This window comes from Phyllostomus discolor, chromosome 4 (assembly GCF_004126475.2).
Source record: "Phyllostomus discolor isolate MPI-MPIP mPhyDis1 chromosome 4, mPhyDis1.pri.v3, whole genome shotgun sequence".
Taxonomy (NCBI): Eukaryota; Metazoa; Chordata; class Mammalia; order Chiroptera; family Phyllostomidae; genus Phyllostomus; species Phyllostomus discolor.
Genome location: NC_040906.2, coordinates 168,997,722 through 169,016,517, shown reverse-complemented (window position 1 = coordinate 169,016,517; position 18,796 = coordinate 168,997,722). Strand labels below are relative to the sequence as shown.

General features: G+C 42.9%; 1 protein-coding gene across 6 annotated transcripts in view; it reads left to right on the top strand.

The window, feature by feature from the left end:
* The window catches only part of FYN (FYN proto-oncogene, Src family tyrosine kinase), a 201,851-nt gene that overhangs the window by 89,413 nt on the left and 93,642 nt on the right, over positions 1 to 18,796 (top strand). The window lies entirely within an intron of this gene.

The following is an 18,796-nucleotide window of genomic DNA, read 5'->3' as shown; positions in this document are numbered from 1 at the left end:
TGGGGCCAAGAAGTTTGTCTTCTCTAACCCTGTCCACCCATTCTTAGGTAAACGTGGCTAATTTAACTTCCTGTCACCTTTAGAGCCAATTGCAGTCACATTGTTGGAGTTTTGTTCAGTTTTGGAGTTAATGTTATTTTTAAACCAAAATAACAACAAGAGAAAGAAGGGTTGGGAATAGATGGTGCCCTTGGTTTGGACCTCAATTACCAAATTCAGGCTTTCATTTCCAAACCTGTCTTGATTTTTTGGGGGGGTCTATGTTTACTATGTAGCTTTCACAGAGATCCCATTATTGGACTGATTTTTTTGAGCTTTGACTAAAAGAATCTGCCTTTGGGACGGAGCCTTTACCTGTGGTTGGGGAAAATGAGCCTTATCACTGTAGATGGGCCAGTGTTGATAATATCAGGTGTTCGTATGACAACCCTCTAGTTTCATGGAATCAGAGGTATGGACCCGACCTCAGGGTTTGTCTGGCCCAGTCTTCCACTAGTTAAACAAGTCTCTTCCCCAGTATCCCTGTAGAGGGAAATGCTCATTTTCTCAGAGATGAGCCTACTATTGCCCCAAGCCACTTGTTCTAATTAAGAAAACAATTGGGGGCACAGGAAAATTTTAGGGGGGTGAGGAAATTGTTCCAGGTCTTGACTGTGGTGGTAGTTGTACAACTGTATGCATTGGTGAAAGCTCACAGAACTATACAATCGAAAGGGTAAATTTTGCTGTATGTTAATTAAACCTTAAATTTTAAAAAGGAAAATAAACACAAGCAGTTAGACAAATAACTGGGCATTTGGCTCAAATTGTTGAAAAGAAAGAGAGAGGGTGGGAGGGAGGGGAAGCAATCTCTCCTCACACGGAACTACAACGTGAACTCCATGGGACGGACACTGGGTCTTCTGCGTCCCTGTCGGCTCAGCGCCTGGCACCTGGAAGGCCTGCAATAAGTATTTACTGAACTCCCTACTGCCCTCAGTCACTTTCTAAGCAAATGACACAGGTCCACACACTTTCCCGCACACCAGCTCACCAAATGTTTAAAGGCAATCTCCTTCCTCATTCACCTTTTCTTCTCTGGACTGGACCTACCATCGCCCATTCATTGACTCTTTGTCTTCCAATGTTATTCTCCTGTCTCTCCCTGTCCTACAATTCTCCTTGAGGAAGTATCTGCTTTACCAGTCCTTTTTCACACTTGGCTCGGCTTTAAAAATGCTGCCCCTGGGGTGGTCTGGCCCTGGAGGAGTACAGTGGGCCATCGATTCTGTGTATGATGTTAATAGACACCAACCCGAATCTTCTTCCTTCATAATCAGTCCTGAGTGCCTGCTAATAGATTGTGAAGGATTTCTTAAGACTAGTCTTCTAAGAATGGAGCTCTCCAAAGTAGGGAGGATAGCATCCAGGAGATCAGGTTGCAGATTCATTCTCTTAAATGTCTTGACTGAAATGAGGTCACACCACCCTTATTTTGAGAAAGCAAGTAGTGCTGTTTATAAATATCTTGGGTAGTAGCGTGTCACAGATCCTGATTCTTCGTTATGAGTCATGGGAAGTTTGAAATTCTTAAAACTAAAACTTGCACATGCCTTGAAAATCTAGATAAGTATTTTCCCTGGCCATGCCGGGGGGAGATACATAAATACACAAATACAGAGCGGGCAGTGGTTCTCAGTCCAAGACAATTTGGTCCTCCCAGAAGACACAGGAGAATGCTAGAAGTCATTTCTGATGGTCGCAACTCGGGGAGTGTGGGCACTGGCTGCCAGTGGGTGGAGGCCAGGGATGCTGCCAGATGTCCTACAGTGCGCAGGACAGCGCTAAACGCGCAGACAGAGCGATCCAACCCAAGATCTAATTCCAAGGCTGAGAGACCTCATATAGAAGTAATACAAAAATTTAATGTCTAAATTACTCATTATTTTGAAAGTTTAACATTTTAAATATTTTGACATTTAGCTATATGCATATAACTAGAAAACAGTAAAAAGTTTGTTCAAAGAATCATAGATCTAAAAGGGCTCCCAAGAAGCTATCTTGTACATTAACTCTGACTCCGAGCGAAAACATGATCTAAATGAAGTTCAGACAGACAGATGGGTGTCTGAAGGCTTATGCTGACAACTGGCAACTAAGGCAAAAAGCAAGACTCACGCATGATCCCAGCATTCGCACAAAAGACATGGTCTTATATTTTAAATTTTAACCCCAGCTTCTTCACATGTGTTTGCCTTTAGGTGACCTCTGAGATAAAATGGCATTTCAATCTGGGCTAGTCCTTCCTTCTGAATCAAGGGTAGCGATTCCGGCACGATAAAAATGTGCTTAGGGAGGACAGAGATCTCATTACAGATGATTGAGATTGGGTATTTTGGTGCGCAGGGCTGTGTATTTGCATCAGTTTCCTAGTGACACCACAAGTCATTCAGAGCCTTTGTAGCCCAGTGTGGCCACATTTGCTGAAGCAGGGGGACTAAAGCAACATATGTGAAGTTGTGATATAGGACAATCCACTTGAAAAGACTTTAATTATAGGGCCTATTTTGAGAGGATAACTGTGCTGTTTGTGAGGTATATTTTGGAATCCACCAACCTAGCTTCAAGGCCAGTAATATCTTCCCAGAAAGGGTGTGGTGTATGCTTGCGAACCAAAATGTTTTCCTCCCAAAAGCTTTGGTGTAACATCCTTTTGACTTTATTCCCCTTTATTTTTCTTTTTCTGATAATCTTTCTTCTTGCAAGAGTGGTATGAAAATGCATTCTGGAAAGCTGGAGAAGGATAAAAGATCTCATTTCAGATGGCCAAGCCCAGAGATTTAGGGACTCAAACATTATCGGTCTGCTGTTTTTAAGATGAATAGAATTTGGAGAATGTACCAAAGCTGAATAGTAAGCAGAGTCAAGTATGACTATAAAAGCACTATGTTGACACTAAATATTTTAGGTATCTGTAGAAAAACCACACATTTCCAGCTATTTGATTCCAGGACCCCTTTTGTGACTCCTGGGCAATTCCCACGGGTCATTTCCGTGTTCTTTCAGAAAGGCTGGTAACCTAGAATGGTATCTGCTTTCACTTTTGGTCTTCAGGACTAGCACCCTTGACCTGCTGTGCTTCTGGTGGCCTCCCTCATTTCCCTGCTGATTCCTGAGGCCTTGGCCTTACAGAGGGTCAGACTTTCTGCCCAGTCAGCACATCCTAGTCCTCATTTAAAAGTGAATGACAAAGAAGAAATTAGATCAGCAAAACAGAATTAGCTTCTCATTTACACTATGTGCAGAGAAGGGGGAGCGAGTGGAGAGGAACACACATAAATAAGAACAAGCCATTTTGTAACCCAAAAGCCCAACCACACCCAAGGGTATGGAAGCACTTTTGCATAAATTCTGAGTTCATGAAGGCAACAAAAGTGAGAGCCAGCATGTTCCGTGAGGGGAATTGAAAATCCCTGGAGAGGTATTGCCCAGAGGCAATCTGCAGCCCCTCTGCACGGAATCACCCAGAGAGCCATTGAGAAGTGCAGGTCCCTGGGCCTTCTCTGGACAGACAGAAGCTGAACTCCTGCTGCGGGTGTGCGTCTTCATGCTCAAGGCTCCTATGCACACTGATTTGTGCTGCTCGCTGCTCCAGCCTTCATTCTCAGCTTTGTCCAGTTCCATGTGAGGTTGCGTGCAACAGCCTGCCCAGCCTCTGAGATTCCCTTCTACGAGCATCGCTGAAGAATGTCAATTGCAAATGAGTCCATCGTTCTATAAGTCAGACCTCTGCGTGCCACTCCCTGCTCTGGTGTGCGTGAGAGAGTATTCTGTCACCTGGTTCTCTTGATCCCTGAAGTAATTCCTTGCCTGTTCCAGACTAGTTTTGGTACCATCCTAACCCAGATTCTTGGAAGCTACTTTGAGATTGCCATCCTACTTATCAGTTCCAATAGCCCATTTATCTGCCCATCAGCTGTTGCTCTAAAATCCACACTGCGGCATGGTTTTTATCTGCATCAACACTTATAAACCAAAATGCCCCACTTACAGAGGGGAAGTGTGTCCAGAATGAGTGGCTGTTGTGTGTGGTAGTACATGACTGGACAGCTGACACTGTGGAATAGATCCCACCTGGGATGCAGGTGGTTGGACCGCCCCTGCCTCTGATCGGCAGGCTGCCTATGTTAATGTGCATTATGATATCACTTGTATAGCTAGTTTACGTTTATAAGGAGATATGGCACAGTCACTCCTCCCAAACCACTTCTTGGGTGGTGGAACAGGTATTATTCCCAGATAAAATCTGAGGCTCAGAGAACATAGCCTATATCTAAGGCAGGGGGGTGTTTGAGAGTGTGGGGTGTTTACTCCCTCAAAGACTGGAGGCAGGGTTGGCATGTAGTGAGATGGGAAGTGGGGCAGAGATGGTTAATGTTGCAGTGCTGGGTCAGTCCCGCCCAGTGAGAGTTGTCCCCGGCACAGGACACAGTGACTTTTGTGCTCCTACTGAGAAACACTGCTCTGAGGTTGTGCAGCTGGTGTGCAGTGGAGCCTGGCATGCAGGAGAGCCAGATTCATAGCTGCGTTCTCTGAATCCAGGCCCTTTATGGCTCTCTCCGTGTTAAAGGCATCCCAGAATTCACTTCCACTTTGTCAGGAGCTCTCAGGCTTTACAATTGAACTCAGAATGGCTGTTGTGTGGGTTATGCCGTGCCGCTCTCTGCACCAGAACTCAGGCTCAGCACACTGCATGTGGAAAGAGCCTTTAAAACCTCAGTAGCCCGCTGACCAGCACCCTGTACCTGTCATTCCTCTGTCAGCGCCCAGTGCAGGTGGAGAGAGAGTGCGGTCCTTGGAAAAGATCAAAGCCTGAGAGAATGCCCACCCACAGCCTTCGATCCAGCCTTACCGGCTTAAAAACCATTCAGAGACTGAATTAGGTGTCAGTTTCAGGAGGTTTTGATATGATATCTTTGGCCTCGTACCTACCTGGTCACCTTGTACAGCCTACTGTTGGAGCCTTGTTCAAAGTTTGGTTTTGATGTCAGGCAGCAAAGAAGCCAAGACGGTGGCTGCCTCAGTTTGAATGAGCACACATGAAGTTTTTTAAAGTGGTAAAAATAAAAATGTATGGAATGAAAAGGCATACAGTGAAGCTAACCTGAATATAAATATAAATGTTGAGGTGATGATGAAAAGGGGGTGATACTATCTGATCTGGCTGTTCATTTTCCTTTCCTGTTTTGGTTTTTCTTTTCTCCCAGTTTCTCTCCCAACTTTTTATTTTGAAAAATTTCAAACTTGCTAGTCAGGAGAATGGTAAATCGAACACCTAAATCTCCATTTCTTAGATTCACCAACTGTTTTAAATTTGCCACATTTGCTTTTTATGTCCTCTTCTAATGTGATTGATATATAATACATATTGCAATTGTATAAATTTTTGCTGCACCATTCGAAAGTTGCAAACATCTTGACATTTCAACTCTAAATATTTTACCACATATCTCCTGAGAATAAGGATATTCTTTTACATAACAATACTATTTTCATACCTAAGAAACTTAACAATAATTTCATAATATATCTATGAAGTCCATATTCAGACTTTCCTCATGGTTCCCGGCTGGCTGCAGTGTAGAATGTTCTGCACTCTGGGGCTGTCTGTTTCTTCGTGGTGTTAACTTGCTCCATGATTCCTGAAAATTGTTATATCTGAAAGCTTATTGTTAGATGTAGGTTAATGTCTTTTGACAAGAATACTTCATGGGTGGCATTGTATGCTTGATATTATATCACATCAGGAAGTGGATGATGTTAATTTATCCCACCATCTATCTACTGGGGGGGACCCCCAAAAAACCAGAATTATCTCCTGGAGGGCGGGCCCCTTGTAGTACAGGCTTTCCCCCCTAGCTGAGTGTTCTAGGAACCCATCTGTATCAGTGCACCCTCTGGCATCGTTGTGAGAGGCTGTGTTTGGCTTCAGTGGATTTTTTTGAAGACTCTTTCGGTGTGTTTGCCCATTCATGATGGGTGGTTTCTGAGCGCACTCGCCCACACCACGCTGAGTGTTCAGCAGTTTTTGACCAAAAATGGCCTGACACCCGTGTCTTGATCAGTATTACATTGGAGTAGTATCTGATGTTTTTTACCTTTTGCATCTCTTCCTCAGTTATGTACAGTGAATGATCTAGGCCTTCTTATTTTTTTAAATAATGACTTTTTAGTTACATCTCCAGTCATCAGCTAAATTTTGTTGTGATAATAGATCATGCCAAACATTTTTCTTTCTTGCCTTTGGGATAAGAAGGAGTCACTTTAGCAGAGCATTTACTACACACCAGGTACCACATGGGATCCTTACCTATAGAAATTTTTTTCCCCTTTCCTCCCACATAACAACTCAGACCAGTGAGCAAAAAATACTTGTCCAAGGTCACACAGCTCCTGTGGTGGACTAAGATCATTCCAGAGTGTCAGGCTCAGAGCTAGGGTTTTTCTACGCTTCCACATTCCATCTGATCCCCAACCCGGGCTGTGTCTCCCACCTTACACTTCTTGCCTTAGACAAATGCCTACATGACTGGGTAGGTCCATAAACAAGGCAAGTCAGATGAAGGTGGGGATGCAACTGGAGAAACACAAGCCACACACATCTGGAAGGGGCAGGTGCTACTGGGTCTCAGGTGGTGTGGGCCCAGCACTGTCAGAAATCTTGACCATGTCAACCATTCCAACTTCTAACTGTTGGCAGCTCACATGTACTATTGTCACGCTCATCAGCCGGATTGCCACGTTTCGGAACCCACACCGCTGCTGGCGCAGGCCGCTTTGCATCAGCCAGGCTTTGTTTAGAGATGGAGTCCATGGCTTGTCTGTCTGTTTTTAACTTTCTCTTTTAAACAGAAATTAATATTCTTGAGATTTGATTTGATGAGTGTTTGATTTTTGGAGAGAGGGAAAGTTAGGTTTCATGGAGGTAGTACTTAACTGGCATATTATTATAAAACCTGGGATTTATTAATTAGAAGGTTAATAGCACAATAGTAGATAGTTCATCTGTAGCTTTGAAAGAAAATGAATATATCCCCCTCCAAATCTGTAGGAAATGAATATATCTCCCATCTGTAGGATTTTCCTCTTTCTGAATTGTTCTCCGATTTCATCAGAAGGGGCTGAAATCTGTCTGTTTAACCCATCTCGCACTCCTTGTTCTTTGTGAGTATTTCACTGTGTTAATGAGTCACAGAAGAATCTGTAGGCTTGTTCCCATGAGAGGAACGGAAGCAGAAGTGGCACAGACAAATGGCAGTGCTTCCCAGGAGGCGCCTCAGTTGGCACGGTGCTGGCTGAGGATAAAGACCTATTAGGTTCATTCGAATTGTCTTGAGCAGAGGTGTTCCTGAATTTGGAGTGATGGAGAAGGACTGCAGGTGAGGGCCTCTGCTCTGGCTCCAGATGCAGGGATTTAGTCCTGCCCCCCCCACCCCACCCCCCATTTCAGAGGCTAACAACCTGAGGCGCAGAGAAGCGGAGTTGGGCCTAGGTCAGACCTGATGAGCCTGGGCCTCTCTAACCGATTCTCACTTTTCCCAAAGCTGAAGATTTTAGTCAACAAGCACTAACTGTAATGCTTCACCCTGGCATGTCACTTATTGGCCACATTGTTTCTCATAATTATAACATGATGGAAAGTGCGGTTTCTCACTTTCCTGCCAGTACAAAGGTTCTCACCCGGTAGTGAACCTGCCACCTGGGGAACGTTCGAGAACCACGCAAGTCCCGTCCTCCCTGCCCCCTTCACCTCCCGCCTCACTGCGAGAGGGAGCGGCTGGGCCTCCCTAACCCTGCACCGTAACCTCAGTGTCACCTTCAGCTCTCACTTCCTCAGAGCTTTCATGACACCCTTTTCTAACACCGGATTCCCTTTCCTCTCCCTTGGCAAATCCAGTGACCAATTCATATTTTTTAACAGTTTGTTGTTCTATTGTGGAATTTCAAATTTACAGACAGTCTACAGTACAGCATAATGGACCTCCATGCACCCCTCCCCCAGCGCCAGCAGTTACTGGCATCCTGCCATCTCGTGTCATCGGTGCCTGCATTCTTTTTTAACTGATTCGAATTTGTTTCATAGATGAGACGGAGAGCATAGTTCGTGAACTAAAACTCGGTTACCTGTCCGTCCAGGTTTTTCCCCGCACCTTACTGTATTTAATCCTCACAGCACCCCTATGCATTGCTACCCACATTTTGCGACTTTGGGAACTGAAGCTCCAAGAAATTACATACCTGCCTACAGTGTCCAGCTCGTAAGCACTCAAGCAGGTGTTCACACCCGGAGTTGTTCAAAAACCATGCTTTTCCCCCAAAGCTGCACTTTAGAAAAGTAAGTACCATAAAAAGAAATGTGTAGTTAAAACTTTTTACAATATGGATAGATGGATAGCTACATGATGAAGCAAATATGGTATAATGTTAGAAGTTAAGTGGTAGTATATTGATGTTCAGTGTAAAATAATTGAAACTTTTTTTGAAGTTTTTTACCATAAAATGTTGGGGGAGCGGGATCCCAGGAGAAGCAAACTCTATCTTAACCATCCAGCAGTGGACAAAACACACAAGGTACTTTCAGATACCTGTTCCATCGGTATCTGCTCCAAAGAGATAGATTTGAGACTTGGTTGGATTTTAATCTTAATAATAGCAAGCCAGGGATAGAAATTGCATGATGTACCAAATCAGCATTAACCAGTGAGGTCTTAGAGAACTCAGAGAACCAGCTGCAAAAGCAGAGCCTCTGCCAGGGTGGCCCCTCAGCTGGGGCAGCTCAGGAGGCTTCCTAGTCCCTGCTGCTCAGGAAGGACCAGGACTGGATATGAGAGTGGACAATTCTCTTTTCCACTTCCAGCGCTTAGGAGGGACCTCATCATTTACCCAGCGGACATTTTGCATACATGCAGCCTACATGTTGAAGCTGTTCTTTGTGTGGAAGGGCATGATCATTTTTTTTATTATTCTTATTTATTCTATTACAGTTGTCCCAACTTTTCCCCCTTTGCCCTCCTCTGCATGCCCACACCCCACTCCCACAGTCCATCCCCACACTGCTGTCCATGTCCATGGGTCATTCGTACATGCTCTTTGACTAGTCCGTTCCCCCTTTTTTAAACATACATCATAAACATAGACCACCCACACTACCCCCATCACTTAATGCAGACTCTGCCTTAAGGTGGAGCTGGCCTGGTTGGAACAGTTGAGCAGCCTGCTGTGTTGGGAGTACTGGTTGGAGGCAAAGATACCCTGTCTAGGGGATTCCTTGGGGCATTTTGTTCCCGATGGTACAAGGAGACCCTGGGTGGGTGGCCAACAGGCCCCTCTGCCACTCCTACAGAGAGCCCTGTACATCCCAGTAGCCCAAGCTTGGCTGCCACTGGTATTACCAAGCCTGCCCTTCAGTGCTTGAGGCCAAGTGCTCCTGGCCCAAGGAAAGCCCTACCTCTCTAGCTTTAGCTTTCTGTGGAGGAGGAAGCTGCTTAGGCACACAAAAGCTACCTCTCCAGAATCTTCCAGGGTGCCCACAAACTGCAAAACTAGGGCCATACCAGGAAATCAAGAAGTTTCCAGTAATAATCAATCTCACTGATTTCTAAAACTCTGGTTGAATCTTGGGGCCTATGTTACTCACTGGTGCCCCATACCATTATGCTGTTCTTCTTTCCCTATACCTGACACAGAAGGGAAAGCCTCAAGAGGTACCTGTCTCTTGAGTTAATTACTCAAGAGTCAGCTTCCTTCATCCTGAAGTGTCCAGGTATATCACAGGCTAGAAGAGCAGGCTTTGGACATGAATCCCAACCTCACCATTACTGACTGTGACACTTGGGGAAATTTGCTTAATTTCTATGAGGCCAGCTCACACAATTATTATAAGGTTTGAATTCAGATAGAGTGTGCAAAGTCACCCAGTGTAGCCTTGGGCCTGTAGCAAGTGCCACTGACTCTGGTTTCCCTTTTCTGTCATATGTGTGATATGTTGTAGGTGTGAAATGAGGGCTCACATCCCTGCCTGTAGCTGGTGGTGTGAACACATCTTGTCTCTTGGCATCTGTGCACCACAGTTTCATCATCTAAAAATGGACTGCCTGTTATCCAAGAAGCTGTGATTTAAAAAAAAAAATTGTACTATGTGATTACTCCTTCGGGTGCTTCCTCAGGAAGGTCCCAAGCATGGGGCAGCCCGGAAAGGGTGAGGCTGGGAGCAGACTGGAGACTGTGGGTTGGTGAGATTAAGGTAGGGAGGGCCCAGGAGAAATGATCAGAATGAGACCAGAATCAAAAGGTTGGTATTTCTAAAAACAAAGATTGCCGCTCAGGAATTCAGCCAGGGGCCGGCCCCAAGGGAGACTGCGTTACACCACACTAAGGGGTGTGGGTGCCTGTGCTTCCAGTCAGTTCCCCACAGGAAACCTAATTGCAGCCTGGGCCCCTTGCGCCTCCCCGCCTGGGGGAGGCTCCTCAACGAGTAGACCACTGTAGCATTACTGCCCACGCCTGCTGCTGCTGCTGCTGCTGCTGCTGCTGCCTTCCCTGAGAATGATTTCCGTTATTATTTCATGTGGTCTAGAAACCAGGAGAGATTGTTTGCTCAGTTTTGCATAACAAACATTAAAACTCTTGTTCGATTTGCAGTTCAGCTTTGCTTGTGGACCTTCTGTCCTTGCCTGCTGCAGCCATTCAGGCACTTGGGAAGCATTTCTTCTCTTCCTCGCAGCTGCCAGGAGCCCAGTAGTTGGGCTTCCTTAAATGCAAGCAGATGGAGGCGAGCAGGAGTGTGGAGGCAATTAAAGTATTTCTTTCTTCAAGCAGTGCGGGTTTGCTCCTTTTGGGTATATGGCTGTTCTTGCTCATTTTATTTTCCGTTTAGGTTTTGTCAGGCTGTCAGCTTGTCTTCTCAGGGTGTATTTTGCTGCTGGTTGTAGGAGTGTGCAAAATGGGGCAACTTGGTTGTTTACTGTTTGGAATCAAAGTTTTCACACATAGTCATTGATGATGATGGCACTCATATTTGTAAAATACTCTGCAGCGTAAAGAGTGCTTTCACATACATCACTGTCACATTTGGTCTGAGCAGAGGCTCAGAAAAAAAAAGTGAAGGCTCTTACTCTGCTAGAGTCTGAGTTTTTCCTTGTCTTCACATCATCCCTTGTCAAACCACAAAGAAAGGGTAATAGAAAGAAAACTGCAGCCTTCTGCTGTGTTCCTTTTTTCTTTCTTGTTTCAGTCAACCAGTTCAGTATTTTCCAAGTACTTTATGAGCACACTGCAAGGTTCTCTGGTAATATTTAAATAATTGTAGGAGACGACCTTTGCCTTCAAGGAGCTTCCAGTCTAGTTGGGGACACAAGACCTCCAACTCGGAGTTTAAGCAATCATGCTGATCAGGCAGAAGGCACTCAGTACTGAGGTGTTGAACGAGTGGGTGAGTAAATGAATGGGTGATATAAACCCCCAAAGTCCTGAAAAGCAAGGAGAAGAACTGGGAAGGAATTGAAAGGTGCACAGTCCTCAGTGGGAATAGGCACAGAGGGTGCAGCCCCCTCCAGGGTCAGGGTGCCTGGGAGCCAGGAGATGAGAGGGAACAGGCGCCCTTGTGGATTGTCTGTGTCAGTAATTTGCCATTCGCTAGTGCAGCTAAATGCAAGCTGAAGATATTAGAGGAAACCATATCGACATAGGCTGAGAAGAAGGCACAAGTGAAATATATCTCTCCCACAGATGGGATAAAGCAGAAAGGGGGGGGGGAGACAGACAGACAGACTGAAAGGGATAGATTGCTCAGAAAACTGTTGTTAGGAAAAGCACCAGCAATTTCAGCCCACCTTGAAAGTCTGTCTCCTGGACTTGAGACCTACTACATATATTGCAGCCCTGTACTAGGAGCTAGGAGAACGCAATGGGGAGAACCAGAGAGGTGCAGAGCTTGGCCCAACCCTTATAAAACCCTGCCATGCACAGGAAACACTGAAATAACATGAATGCCTCACCCTCACATGACCAATGCCAGGGGAAGGCTGAGGAATCGAGAGACAGGGAGACCAATGTGAGCCTGGGGAGCCGAGAGGAAGGCTTCTGGTGGGTAAGACTGGCTTGGGGCCGGGCACATGGGTAAGATGTGGGAAGTCCGGGCACATTTATGTGCAGATACATTCCACCCTGGGTGCAGATTGTGTTGGGGCGGTGGGAAACTAGTGGAAGAGGTCTGTGGGCCCTGGTGTGGAAGGCTTGGAAGCCCAGCTGGAGAGCTGAAGAAAGTTGCTGAGCAGGGAAGTGACTTTATGAAAGTGGTGAATGTCATTTCTTTGTCCATGCACAGAATTCTCATTAATTTCCTGCTACCTCAGATGCTGGGCTGGAGGCTCTGCACTGTCCCTTTGCGGAGGGTGCAAGAATAAGCTAACAGAAGTGAATGTCTCCTTGGGTTGGGCCCTGAGCACTTTCAGTGCCTCCTGGGGGCCCTGATATACTCCAGGCCAATATTAGCGCTCCAGTGGTCAAACAGGAGTAAGAAGGAAGAGCCTCTAGTATGACTGTCAGGAGGACACTGTTTTTATTGGTTGTTTTGGCTACTATGAAACTGTACTTCGTGAGCGTTCTGGAGAGCTCCAGAAATTCATGCTAAATGAACTGCAGGTGTTTTCATCTTGATGGATTCTTTAAAATAACATCCGCATCAATACGCACCCCTTGTGTAGAGTACTTAGAAAAAAACAGAAAAGCTTAAAGGACAAAACAAGAGTCACTTGTTATCCCCTCAGTCAGAGATTATCACACATTAGTATTTCACTCCAAGTCCTTTCCCAAAGTGAATTTGGAAGATTCAAAAATGATTTCAAATTGCATTCACTGTTTAATATCTTATTATCTAATATTATGTAATATCTAATATTTTTAACTTGTCAGTCAGTATACCATAGATATTTTTCTGTGTCAATATTTACAATATGATCTTAACACTACATCCTAGTTCATTGTAGGAATTCACTATAATTTATTTAATCAATCTAATAGAAAACCATTCTCCTATTTTTGCTCATTTTTGTTTTAGATGTTTAGATTTTAAACATCTTTAAAACATCTTAATAGAGTGTTTTCAGATAATCTTGCTTTCATTGAGTGAATTGCCCAGATCCAAATGAGCATAGAAAGTTCTTCATGAGCTTTATTTTTATTGTTCCCTTCATCCAAAGTGATAATTAATCAACCCTGAGTTGAATTTAATTATATGTGTCCTGGTATCCTTCCCTAAGATGGTTAAAAACAGGGAGACCAAGCCCCATGCTGATGGATGTATTTGAATATAGAATAAGAATTTAAGAGTCTTGGTTGCGTCTGGTAGTCCATAGAATTTAAATATTATCCCAAGCTTCATTGTCATGAAATTTCAACAACTAAAAAACTAGATAACCTTCAATATTATCTTCATATAGATAAAGAAGCAAATATTTAGAAAATTCTTAACCCTCTCTCTCTACCTACCATTTGACAACATCCCCCTTCAAGACACCAGCCTCCTTCCCAGTGTGGGATGCCCTTTGCAGGGCTGGTTCCTGCTGACTTTATTAAAAGCTGAGTAGAAGAGAAGGTGTCAACCTCATATTTTCTTTGAAACGGAGTTTGATTTGCAGAGGCCTGGAACTTCCTGCCTGTGTTTCATTTCCAGTAAAATGGGTGATTTACCACAGTTCAAGGCAACCCCATCTACAGCATCTCCATTTTTTTTTCAAGTGGAATTTTGCTGTGGGAGCCATAAAATAGAGAGGAATCCTCTAAGTGTTTCATAAAACTATGCCCCCTGCCTGTCAGAGTTTTTGTAATATCATTAGGTTACTTGTTATACCTAATTAATTTTTATCGACATGGGTTGAAGAGGAAGAGATGAAGGTCAAGAAAAATAAGTACAGTGTTCTATTTTTTAAGTTATTTTGTCTGTTGCTGGTACATAGGAACACAGTTTTTCATGTATAATTTATCTGTATTGCTCTTAGGTTTTCCATATAACCAATCATATATATAAATAATTGTTTTGGTTCTCCCTTTTCAATCTTTTGCGTATTTATTTTTCTTGTCCTACCACTCTGGCTAGGACCCGCAGTACAGAGCTAAAAAGATGCAGAAAGAGCATACCTTCTTAGCTTGTTCCTGATTTAAAGGAAAGGCTACTAACATTTCACCATGATGCCTACCTCCTATTGGGTTTTAGTAAATACTTCTCATTAGGTTAAAAAGTCTCCTTCTGATCCAAGTTTGCTATGAGTTTTTGTTTTTAAATTACAAGTAAGTGTTGAATTTTATTTAATGCTTTTCTGGGCCTATTAATAAGATCACAGGGTTCTTTTCCTTTTAATCTGAGAGTGAGATAATTACTACCATCAGTTTTCTAAAGTTAAACCATTCTTTGCATTATCGATAAAAATCCAAATTAGCCAAAATATGTTTTATTAACTGTTGGATTCAGTTTGCTGAATTGGGGGGGGGGGGGGCGGGGATTTTTATTTTAATGTTGGTATTTATATCCAAGATTGATTTATAATATTCTGTTCTTCATAATCTTCTTGTCTGATTTTTGTGCTGAGATTATACTAGTGCTTTCCCACTTTTTATCTCTGAAACTTGCCCCTTTTTCCTCTAAAACCAACTGATCCAGATGTTTATTGGTTTTGTTTTCTTTAATGAAGGGATGAGTGGTTAGATGGGTCAATTTCTTTAATGGTTATAAAAATATTCAGTTTTCTCACTCCTCTTATTTCACTAACAAGTGGTATTTTTCTATGAGTTCTTTATTTCATTAAAATTTTCAAAGACGGCACACAATTGTTCATAGTATGTTCTTATTTTTTAATCTCTGCTAAAAATGTAGTTATGTTCTCACTTTCATTACTAATGTTATTGAGTAACTTCTCTGTATTTTACTTGATCAGTTTTGGAGGGTTGTCTATTTCATTAATCTTTTGAAATAAACAGCTTTTTCTATGTTAATCTTCTCCAATGAGTGTTTGATTTCTGATTTTTATAAATTACTCCTCTTTATTACATTTTTCTTCTAATTTCATTGGATTTACTTTTGTTCACTTTCTCACTTCTTGAGTTGAATACTCATTTTTTTCTGTGTAGGATAGGCTTAAGTATTTTTCTCTTAGTACAACTTAAGCAGCATCTAACAAGTTATAATATGGAATATTTTTATTCTCTCTCAGTTCTAAGAATGTTGTAATTACAATTACTTCTTTGAATTATTAGTTATTAGCAGTGTGAATTTAAATTTCCATATGAGTTTTTAGTAATCATTTTGCTTTGGAGTCTAACTTTAAAAAAATCTGTTGTTGCAGAGAAAGTTAGTTGTTTGTATGATGACCGGTATCACAAAATTTATTGACATTTGGTTCATGGCATAATATGTGTTCAGTTTTTTAAAACATTCCATGAATGCTTTTAAAATTCAAGCTTTCTAATAGAGGCTGGAGAGAAAGAGTCCTAATATACCCATTAGATTAAATCTCTTGACTGTGTTATCCAAATCCTTCATATACATATCAGTCTGTTCACTGTGTTTGTCCTTTGTTCTCATCATTCTGATGATTTGCTTTCCATCTGGTTAGATCTACTTCCCAGGAAGACTAATGAAGAACTTTTCACTGGCAGAGTATTGATTCCTTCTTTCTACTTTTCAGCAATCAGGAATCCAATTTCTCAGGAGCCCTAGCCTCAAGGCATACATCCTCAGATTACCTTGCTAGCTTCAACATGGGGAAAAATGTATCATAAAATCTTAAAGCTACAATACTTGAAGAAGCCTTAAAGTTCATCTGGTCCAACCAGTATCTATTTATCTAAATTCTGCCAAAACATCTCTGGTGTCAAGATGGTCTCTACCATCTTTGGGAAGTTCTCATTATTACAATGAGTCATACAAAAATATTCTTCCAGCTCTAGCTGGTATGGCTCAGTTGGTTGAGTGCCGGCCTGCAAACTAAAGGGTTGCTGGTTCGACTCCTGGTCAGGGCACGTGCCACACGGTTGCAGGCCAGGTCCCCGGTTGGAGGTGTGCAAGAGGCAACTGATCAGTGCTTCTCTCGCACATCTATGTTTCTCTCCCTTTATTTCTCCCTCCCTTCCCCTCTCTCTAAATAAAATAAAGTAAAATAAAATCTTTTTTGAAAAAGAAGAAGGAAATATTCTTCCATATAGTGTCCATCAGTTTTTTTTTAAAGATTGCTTTAAATGTCTTCTGCTCTGAGAAAAACAATTTTTAGTTTTTGTATTAGTATTTCCCCATATAATTCCAGGTCTTCTTAACATCCTGGTTACTGTTTTCTGAACAAGTTCTAGATTTTATATAGAGATTTTCAAATCACACACACACGTAAGAGTGTGTATGTATGTAAATGTTTTAAGGAAAGTTTTATTGGATAATTATTAAGGAAACACCTCAGGAAATATGTTGAGACTAAAGCCCACTGACCCCACCATATAATGATTTCTCTCTCTTGAGGGAAGCAGTTAAGAATGAGAGACCATGGCTCTTGCCTTCTATTCTTAATCACATGCACCAGGATCCATGTGATCCTTCCCAAAGGTCAGTGGCACGCTGCATGAGGGAGGAGAACAACACATGGCAACAATTTTCTGTATTTAAAAAAAATCCAACTTTGCTTAGAAATTATGATGGCTTGCTTTCTATGTTTCTTTTTCTTCTTTTTTTATTGTTGTTCAAGTACAATTGTCTCCATTTTCCCCCCCACCACTCTCTCCCGCCGCATCCACCCCCACCTCCCACCCTCAATCCTACCCCTCTTTGGCTTTGTCCATGGGTCCTTTATACAAAGAATAGGGAAAACTTGCCCTTTATTTGCTGACATGAAGTGTTAGTTTTGAAAGTCCCAGGGTCCCTAATTTATACACTGAGGAACAGCAGTGCTGTGCTTGTAGGGGTTGGCTCTCTGGGATAGGCACTTCAGCCCTTAGCCTCGAAGTCCTCCCCAACCGTCAAGGAAGCAAACCCCAGCGTAGGCCCCAGAACTATTCAGACACTCGAGGAGTCGTACCCTCAGACAGACAATGCAGGTAGTATCTTAATATTGCTTAGCATTGTTATTTAGTAAGGAATAGAGGGGACAGCCCTTTGAATTGGTCTCTGTGTCTTGGTGCCTAAAATTTTATTATCATTGCAATTTAAGAGCTCAAAATTCAGACTTGCTAAGAATGGGTAAATGCAGCCTCTGCTTTGGCAGCTTCTTAACTGTGATCTATTAACCTCCTTAGCTCAGCCTAACTTAGGGAGGACCTCCATGAAAACCAGCAAAGCCTCTCCCGTTGGTTAAACCGAGCTAGGTTTGTAAAGCAACTTTACCCAACACATTTATATCAGAAGCACTCACGTTTCTAGTTGTTTCTGGAGCCACAACTTAAGTAAGGCTAGACCTAATGCTGTACCTCATTAAATACTACATTAGGTCACATTGGCTTTTAAGCAGCCAGGTCAAACAATTGACTTAAATCGAAATTACTTTCAGCTAACACCTCCCCAAGTCTTTTTCACACATGCTGCTGCTAAACCACATGTCCCCATCCTGCACTTATGCAACAATTTTTTGTTCTGGTCCTCACGTTTCCCTTTACTAATGTTACTATCTCAGTTCTGACCTGTCACTTTACCAGGGGTTCCAACCTTTTGGTGTCCCTGGGCCATACTGGAAGAAGAGGAGTTGTCTTGGATGACACATTAAAATACACTGCGACATGTAATCACAAAAACTAAGTGAACTTACAATTTTGCATTGGGCCACATTCATAGCCATCCTGGGCCACATGTGGGCCATGGGCTAGACACCCCTCTAGCCTATCATGATATTTTTGTTTCAAGATTGTCACCTACAACATTTCATATCCCTCCAAAAATTTCTTGCATCTGACGTTTTATCAGGCACATTTTCCATATCTTGATCTAAGATGTTGCAGAGCTCAGAGCCCTGTTTTATGTCTCTAGAGATTACCTACTAGGTGGACTTGGACTCACTGATCAGACCCATTTAAGTATTGTTATTCATTTCATCACCTTAGTATCCAGCCAGCATTTTCCTATCTTATTCCCAAGGATTATGAGAGGCCTTTTGGGGTATGTCTTACTAAAGTTCATAAAGAACCACGTTTCTCTAATCCCTGTCACAACAGGAAGTAGGCTAACTCGACCCATCTGAAAGCATCCCACAGGGGGAGTCAGAGCAAATGCTGAAACATTGTAGTAGGATTGCCCGCATTTGGATTTTTTTTCCTCCTCTAGCACTCCTTGGCACTTTTCCATGAGATTAATTTTTTCATAAGACCAATTAATGTTGAGATTACAAATCCAGAAATGGGACTGAATTTCACCCGTAGCAATGTTTGCACATGTTTTGTGGCCATTCAATTTAACAGTTTCCCTCACTTATGCTAAACTAGAAAATACTAGAATGTGTCAACTAGAATGTTAGAGATAAACTACATCCCCTAGTCCCAGTCCAGCAGTCAACACCTTGTCTACCCCTCCATCCCACCCTCACCATCTCCTCCCTGAATCAAGATTCATTTACACTGGCTTGGGCTGCTTCCTCATGAGTGTCCCCCTTCAGGTGCTCCTTTGGCTGAGCCACCCTCCCCAGAGCTGTCAATACCAGCCCAAGCCACTCTTGCTGAGAACTCTTCAGGGACTCCCCGCCGCACTCCAGATGACTCCAGTCCTCCTCTCTCGTCTGACGATCTGCTCAGAGCA